The sequence below is a fragment of the Populus euphratica genome, unplaced genomic scaffold, assembly GCF_000495115.2.
Source record: "Populus euphratica unplaced genomic scaffold, PopEup_1.0 scaffold8.1, whole genome shotgun sequence".
Taxonomy (NCBI): Eukaryota; Viridiplantae; Streptophyta; class Magnoliopsida; order Malpighiales; family Salicaceae; genus Populus; species Populus euphratica.
Window position 1 is genome coordinate 279,161 of NW_011499855.1, and position 9,135 is coordinate 288,295.

The window sequence follows — 9,135 nt, forward strand, 5'->3', positions numbered from 1 at the left end:
TTTATTGAGAAAATATTGTTTTTTATTTTATTTTTATCTATGATGCTGATTAAGCTTAGTCTACATCGAGTTTTGTTGAATTATTATCGCATTTATCAAGTTTTATTAAGTTAATATTTTTTTTAATTCAGTTTAAAACTTAATTTAAATCAGATTTCTAATTACGAATTTCTCTAAACAACTCTTTTGGCAAGCCGACTTGAAATGCAATGATTCAGCAGTGCCGAATCCTTGCATTTCTATTCAATTTGTTTTATGCCGCACCAAGCTATATTTGGAATTTGATTTGGCCACACTATGCATGTTTCCTTCTTTAATTGCCCCCAAATTGCTTGCTTGTTCTTATGTCTATTTATGCTGCCGAGTCTTATGGTTAATAGCTAAAATAAACTATAAAAAGATTTACCAATCCATAGATGAATTACATCCTACAAGGAGTGCATGTTTTAATAAGAATTACTTAATTTAGCCTATACTTTCATTTCTAAAGCATTATTAACGTTTATCATTTGACATTCCTCTTCTTTTCACAGCTAATTTAATTTAAAAAACAATAGTAAAAAATATAAGTTTTCAATTATTATTTTTTCCCAGAACAAGAACATATATAAATTCAAATCCCCTTTTCCATGAAAGATCCAATTATCAAATTAACCATAAACCTAAAAGAGTGAAAGCAAGTCCCCTGAAAGGGATCTTGATTTCTTGTTTGTGAAATCTCTTGGAGGGTGATAAGGGGGGAGAATGGCCAATAAATAACAAGGGCATCTAGAGGGAAGAAATGTGAAATGTTGAGAAAAAATAGGGCATATTTGAAAAATAGGTGTGTAATAATGGAGAAGGATTAGCTGTGTCTTAATGGGCAGCATTAACTATTGAGTTCCGAGTCCGCAGGTCTAAAGTCGTGCGGCCTGCTTTCCTTCGGACGAGGTCAAACACCAACCCTAAATCTATGTGGCCATCCTGTTAATGCATTGGATGGAAGCAAAAGGTGACACTTGTCCTTTCCAATACAAAAATTACTTCTTAATTACTTGGTAATGGTGTCTCCTAAAAAGCTCTTTTCACCGGGTAGGAAAGCCTTCAATCTTATTTTTAAATTGTTTTTTATTTAAAAATATATTAACATAATATTTTATTTATTTATTATGTTATCACATAAAAAATACTAAAAATTATTATTTTTTAACTTAAAAAAATCAAATTTTTGAAAAGATGTTGTCCTACTACCCTTTCAAACAGTCTTTTATTATTGTTGAATTTAAAACAAGCTAATTGATTGGTTGGAAACTTGATAAATTCAACATCTAAACCAATCTAAATTGTAAAACAAATAAAAAAATTAAGTTAATTTAATTAAAAAATTGAATTAACTTGGGATCCAGTTAAAATTTAACTTTTAATTTATAAAATTTTATTTTTTTATAAAAATAATATCATTTCAAATATTATTTAAAAAAACAAAAAATTTTAATTGATTTTCTTCAACTAAAACCGAGCTTTACAAGCATAATTTTAAAACTCGATTTGACTTGAAACTCGATCTGATTTGAAGGGTTGATTAGGAATTCAGTTAATTCGGGATTAGAAACACTTGTATTAAAAAAAAAGAGAAGAAAAAATCTTATTAACTCGATAAAACCTAGTTAAGATTTGGTTATAAATTTATTATTATTATTTTTTATTAAAATAGTATTGTTAAAAAAATTTTAAAAAATAAAATTTAACCCACCAATCAATCTATGCCTTCAAGCATAGATTTTACATTCTTGATTCTCCTCTCATCCATTTCCCATGTGAGAAAAAGTTCTCCCTTTCGCTTTCCTTTATTAACCATTGGGTTCCCGGCAAGTTATTATTAAGTTTTTTTATTATTATTATTAATAATATGCATAGCCTTGGAAATATCAATATCTTGAAAGCTATGCAAGCTCCATGAGTTGTGATAAAAACCATGTTTGGTTTTTTGTTTCTCTAGTTTTTATTGATTAAAAAATTTACGTGGACCTTAATTGAATTATTTAGTGATTTTATTTACCAAAAATAATGAAGTAGTTTTTTGATTTTTTATGATATTTGTGTGTTTTATAAAGAAATTATTTTTAAACAATTCATTTATTTTTTTAAAGGTTTAGTTTATTAAATATATTTTTTAATTTTAAGTTATATCTTTAATGATAGATTTAACTGGAGTGATTTTACAAATAAGATGACAAATTACTTCATTATTAAATAGTTTAATCTTGCAATATAAAGGATATAGTAGGAGTTAAACAGATTCTAGTCAATCAAATGATCATGAATAAGATAAGATAAATTATGTTGTTTTATGCTTATAAATCATAATGAAAAGAAATATCATAGAATATCTTTAAAGATAAATGTGAGTCAAGATTATTCATGGTGTTCATGCATATATTAAACAGGATATCATATTAAATCTAAAATAATCAAATTATTATATAAAATAAAAATAAATTTAAAATAATCAAATCATAATATAAAATAAAAATGATTGGTTCAACAATCCAATTTAAAGTTACCCATCAGAATTTTCAGATTCAACGAATAATTTTTTTCAAAGACCTAACTCATTCACCTCCCTCCTATTCTTGAATTATTATAGTGTATTTTACAACGTCATAATAGTTATTTTTAATATTAATATATTAAAACAATTTACAATTATAAAAAATACTTTTTAATAAAAATAAAAAAAATTAATAAAAAATAAAATTAAACCGTCAAACCAAACACACGCTTGGATGTGGTCCACTCAAATTATGATTGCATAGGTACATCAAGTTCTGATCTTCCATTCCCTTGTTTTTCGAGATATGGTATGAGACAGCAATATTAGCATCCCATACCCATAGTTCCAGAGAAGCCACGTCTCTTGCTAGTACATCAGTAAATCTCGAAGCCACCTGGAGAGCAGGTATTGCAATCAAGACGAGGGTGTGCTTGCTTGTTACCAGCTACTCCGAAGCTTATTCTATGTCCTAGGATTACTAGTTCGAGAAAGTTGTGTTTCAAGGTGTGAGTCATGGTTTTTAAGATCTATGAAAAAGTATCCGACCATATGTTATGTTAAAGATATTTTTATATAATGTCCGTGAGATGTAATTTTTCTTTTCTAAATTTTTTTTATCAAAAAATTAATGTTATAACACCATCAAAATTTTATTTCATGTTTTAAAATATGAACTAGCTTGTGACATCGATTCAACACTCTGATTACTTTAAATTAAATAAATAATTTTTTTTTTAATTGACCTGGTTAACAAGTAGATGGTTTTTATCCAATCAAAACTCAACCATGAATTTATTGGTTTTTTTAAAATATTAGAATTCATTAAATTGAGTTTTAAAACAATATTTTAGAATTTCAAAATGTTTTTTTTAACAATTTTCTTGGTTTTTTTAAGAAAACTCAATTAAAAAAAAAACTAAAAAGGAGAAAAACAATATCAAAAACCATTGATGAAGGCCACCCAATGTGACAAGTATCGGCAGCCAATAGGCATGGGAGGGTGGGGAGGGCAAGAGATGTCGGCAATAGTTGTCGATGGAGATCACACAAGGCACACAGCTGCATCGAAATAATGGTGCTCATAAGTTAGACATGTACGATGTTAATGGCTGGTCTCCTTCTCACGTAGCAGGTGTCAAGGAGAAATAGCCTTCTGTCTCCATGTTGACGGGGCACGACTCACTAGTACATTGCAATAATTTGATCATGGACTCATGAATAGTATGGTATGTTGCTACATACCCATCTTTTCTTGTTCTCCATTGTCGCTCAAAAGTAAATATTTCTTATTAGTAAAAGAAAAGGATGAAGAGGTTGGATAATTTAAAAGATTCATGAAATTATTTTAATACCTAATTATGATCAAGCATTTTTTTATAATTTAATTTATTTTTATATATTTTATGAGTTGAACGTGAATATATATCAACTTATCAAATAACATTTTTCACTTCTACTATGATTTTCTTGGTATCATAAATCATCATATTTTACTTTAAATAGCACTCTTTGTTTTTTAATAGTTAATTTTATATTGTTCATCTCACCACTTTAAAATATTTTATTTGTAATTATTTTTATTAGCAATCAAATATTTTATTTAGTATAGTTTTTTCAATATCACATCAATTTGTGATAATAAAAAATTTCAAAATCATGTGAATGATAAAAAATCTAAAAAATAAAAAAATAAAGGATTAAAATGACATAACACAAAAATATAATTCAAATATCCCATTAAAATAAAGACAAAAAAATAATTTAATTGTACAAGAGATAAGATAAGATGATAAAAAAAATCATTTATAAAAATAAAAAGGAAGAGAGAGATTTTTTAAAGAAGGAAATGGGAAATTGCTAATGAACTATGATAACAAAAAAAAGAATAGACACTTGAAAAAAGCCAAGATAAAATGACCCTACTTCATATTCTTTGCATGTTCAACCTTACAGACTTCATCACATGATAGTAATAATATCATAACATTTAAGACCCAGCTAGTTCTTCATTATAAAATTATAAAATTTAGTTTAATATAACCCGATCAAAAACTTGAATTAAAAATTAAATAGCTTATCCTGAATCAATCAAAATACAACCATTCCAATTTTTTTTATAGCAAACTTCTTATATTAAAATCATTGAAAACATTTGATTTTTAAATGTATTATGAAAACCATTTGACCAAAAAAAAAAAAAATTCAATCCACCATACCAAACAACTTCTAAAAATCTAAATGATAAACTTATTCATTTAACTCGAAATCATGTTTATGTCAAAAAAAGAAAGAAAGAAAGAGTGCTGATGCAATGAATATAATGCAAACGCATCCTCTCAATGGCATAGAATGCTCTTTCTTGTTGGATTACGTTTCAAGTAGTAGGATTAGTCGATGATAATCTTCAAGTCAAACTGGCCAAAATTAGAAGCAAACGGATATCCGACCAAGTTTCTCTGAACACCCAGTTGATGGGATTCTCAATCTCATAGTCCAAGTCCTTAGAACATGGCGAATGTATATTCAGTAATTCTTAGGTCAACATTTAGCCTCCATAAATGGACTCTAAGAACATGAAAAGAGTTTTGCTTGTAAAGCTACGTCACTGTAAGAATATATGGCTGTCCTAACACATTGCAAATTTGCAATTCACTCAAGAAAGTCATGTTCGGATCATGTGAAAATTGATATGTATTGATGCAAGTCGCTGGCCTACTTTTTGCTAGTGAAAATTGCTCGTAATCTCTTTACGGATATATATATATATATCCGTAAAGAGATTACGAGCAATTTTCACTAGCAAAAAGCTATCTAAAAGTTTTCAAGCCTGGCAAACACCATTTTCCAATATTCATAGTCATAAATTTTTTGGAATTTTCCTAACTTCTGTATGCAGATAGTTAGGTCTCAGTTTTTTTTTAAAAAAAGAGCTACAAAATGTTAGGAGATAGAAGAGAAACCAAACCAGGAAGAAACGCAAAGGGAAAGATGGGAAATCAAATTTCTTTAATCTGCCTTTAAAAAAGCGAGAGAAATGAAGTTTTATTTGTTTAGATACATTGATGGGAAATAAAGCGAAGTAGTTTTTAGAATACACAACTACATTGATAAATTTTTTTAATATTTTCTGAGCCCTCGCCTTTCCTTCCTCCGAGTGGATAATTTTTGCTGCGTATAAAAAAAATCAGATTTATTTTTTTCCCTTTATTCCCTTCCTTTCCTTAAATTTTTACTCGTAATTTTAGCATTTAAACAGAGGATTTTCTTTTACATTTCCCTTGTTTTCATTCATTTTCTTCTAAACATACAAAACTCAAATCATGAAAACTATCCTTTGTTCTAGTTTTTTTTTTTTTTTTCATTTTGTTTTTGTAAGGAAAGGCTTTGCCCATCATGAAAACTAGAGATCCAAACTTGTTAGATCAAAAGCCCATAAATGCTTGTTCTTGAAAAGATCATGGTAAACTGACTCTTCAAGACACCAACTCACCAAGAGTGTCTTGAAAAGATCATGGTAAACTGACTCTCCAAAAATACAATACCCAGAAAGGATCTGATCCTTCCATGAAAATAAATTAACAATCTCTCGCTCTGTGAATCAAGACACCAACTCACCAAGAGCGACAATTGGTGAGGCTTTCAATGCCAAACGTAGTGAGAATTCATGACGTGTTACCTGCAAGTGTTTGAGAGTACTGTCGCTTTTTATGTTTCAATTTTATAATTTTGATATACTTATATTAAAAATAAAAAACAATTATTTTGATTTCTTTTTGTTAGATTTATAGTTTTTATTTGATTTGATTTTAATTAAATAAGTTGGTATAGCCACTATTCATACAATCTTGTGTATTATTTCTCAATAAGATCTTTAGGAATTATTGAGTTTCATAATATATTAGCGTTTACTTAATTAAAACTTGAGAAACATAATTCTACCTTTTTACCACGCTGCGTCAGAAACTCTAGGTCTATCTTTTCTCTGGGAAGCCATGCCCTGGCCGCCTGACATGTAAAGTTCGATATAGAAACTTTCTCAAAACCTCAGAATCTTTACTAATCATTCATTCAACCACCATTATAGATAAGAAATCCAGGTCCAAAATCCTATCAAATCTACCATCATCTGACTATTGATAGCCCCATTGTTTCAGACTCCAGGCGGCGCAGCAGCTGCCAACTGCATGCAGTCTCATGGACATTGAGTGGAATGGAAGAAAGAAACATGGAAAAAGCCGGATTCTTGGGTGAAAAGAAGCCGAAGGAACTACATAAATGAATGCTTCGATCTTTGGCCGTGAATCTATTATGGTGCAGTGACGCTGTCGCTATCATTTTCATTAATTCTTTCGAGTGTCGTTCCGTTCAAAGATACTGGCTGACTGATTGTCTGATACTCAATGCCTTGGAAACTGCAGGTAGATTGTAAGAATTTTAGTTCTTTTTTATTTTTTCAGTTTTCAGGTTCGTCGGATAAATTTATTCGTTTCGTACCAACACCAGATGCAAGGTACTAATAACCTATTTGTTAACGAAGTTATGTTTGCGTTTTATTTAAAATATAAATATAATTTATTTAATAAATAAAAAATATATTTTAATGTGTATAAATCCCATATTTGTTTTTGCATCTAACACGCAGGAAAACAAATAACATTTTACTGCTGTGTATATATTATTTCCGCTAATTTTAATTAATATAAATAGTATAGAATACATTGTTAAGTAATAATTACAAAAAATTTATATTATTCACTTGAAAAATAATAAACAGTGCAATTTATATTTATTGTTTATATTTTTTTAGAGTATTAATTTTATTAATTTTTCTAAAATAATTTAAAGTAAATTAAATTCATTCGTATTGTGATGTGAACAATATTTTTTTTCTTAAAAATTAATATATAGTGAATTAAATTCACTCGCACTATAATATCAATTTTATACCTGATCGTATTTTATTTAATTTTATTACACGCTTAAAATATTATGAAAATTATAATTCTTATCGGATAAATTTTATATGTAATGGAATTATAAATAGTTTAATAGAATAATAAAAAAATATTTTATATAAAGTATTATTTATTTCATGATGTAAAAGGAGTAATTAATTCTACAATACTTAAATTTAAAACCATCAATATTAATATATATTTTTTAAAATTATTCTATAACTTTAATTTCAAAAGTATTTTTAATCAAATACGTTAAACTACTTTTTCTTTAGCCTCAATTTCAATCACATTTTGATAATCAAATACGTTAAACTACTTTTTCTTCAGCCTCAATTTCAATCACATTTTGAACCAAATACCTATTTTTTCAAATCAATTTCAGTTAAAAATACTTTTTATAAAATATTTTTTTTCAAACCACAACCATAACAGCTACCGCAATACCAAACACACTCTAAACCTTCGTATTAATTTGATTTATTCTAGGCTATCTAAATAATTTTATTTTTTTTATAAATTTTTTAGATTTAATTCCCATTATATTTTTAATTGTTGCTATTATTTCTAAACATTCTTTTACTTAATTATCTTTTCAATTACATCATTCAAATTCTCTTAATTGATTTTTTTAATTATATTTTTATTTTTTTATATTAAACTTAATCTTTATTTTTTAACTATTAATTGTTTTATTTTTAATCTATTTTTAGTGAGACTTTTTTTAAAAAAAATTATTTCCTTATATTTAATTAATTAAATTTTTGCAAGATTTCACCATGTTGATTTGCCAACTAATTATCTTTACGTGTAAAACTAGCTTTGGTTCAGGTAATATTTTTATTTATTTTATTCATTGTTTTTATTGTGTAATTTTTTTATTATATTATCAAATTAATTAAGATTTAATATAATTATTAAATTTTTTATTTTTTAAAAAATATTTTTTAATTTTTGTTTTTATTTAAAAATAATTTTTGTCAAACTAGCAGCATTATGCGAGCCATCAATCTAAGTAACCAATAAAGAGGTATATTCGGCAAAGCGCTGGATTTTTCTTTCTTTCTTTACAGAAATTGGGCTGCAGCATCCACAACTGTTTCATAGTTTGTAAAACATGGGCATGGAGTTATTCATAAGAAAAGACACGGGCTTTAATACACACAGATTTCATTCTCTAATGGACATTTCCATGGATTCAAGATAGGGCAAAAGGAACAACATATTGGCTTTGCAACACAAGAAAGAATACAAAAATACAGGGAAAAAGAAATATGTTGCAGATGGAAAAATTCCAAAGGCACAAAAGACCATTATCAAGTAGAGCCTGACTCGGCGAATGTCAAGCATTTATCTCAGCATTTATTGCAGTTTTGAGTCGCCAGGTAAATGCTTGCAATGCTAGAAGGACTTCCTTCTATTGGGAATTCAACCGGTGATGTACTGCTACTTGTTCATAGAAGACCAAGCACACTGACACAATATTTAACGTGGTTCGGTAAAACCACCTACATCCATGGAAGAGAGTCTATATTATTAAAGATTAGAGAAAGAATACAAAACAAATACATGAAAGAGAATGATAACTTCACTCTACTCTACTCCTAACCCTCTATTTGCTGCACTTGCAGCTGCTGCCATTTCAGC

The 9,135-nt window shown here is 27.7% G+C and overlaps 1 long non-coding RNA gene across 1 annotated transcript; it reads right to left on the reverse strand.

Moving 5' to 3' along the window:
* Nucleotides 1–7,675: 7,675 nt before the first annotated feature.
* Nucleotides 7,676–7,867, reverse strand: LOC105122809 (uncharacterized). Its single transcript, XR_841754.1, has 2 exons — nucleotides 7,820–7,867; nucleotides 7,676–7,764 (listed from the first exon to the last, which is right to left on the reverse strand). It is a non-coding gene; the product is annotated as an uncharacterized LOC105122809 (long non-coding RNA).
* Nucleotides 7,868–9,135: the final 1,268 nt, after the last annotated feature.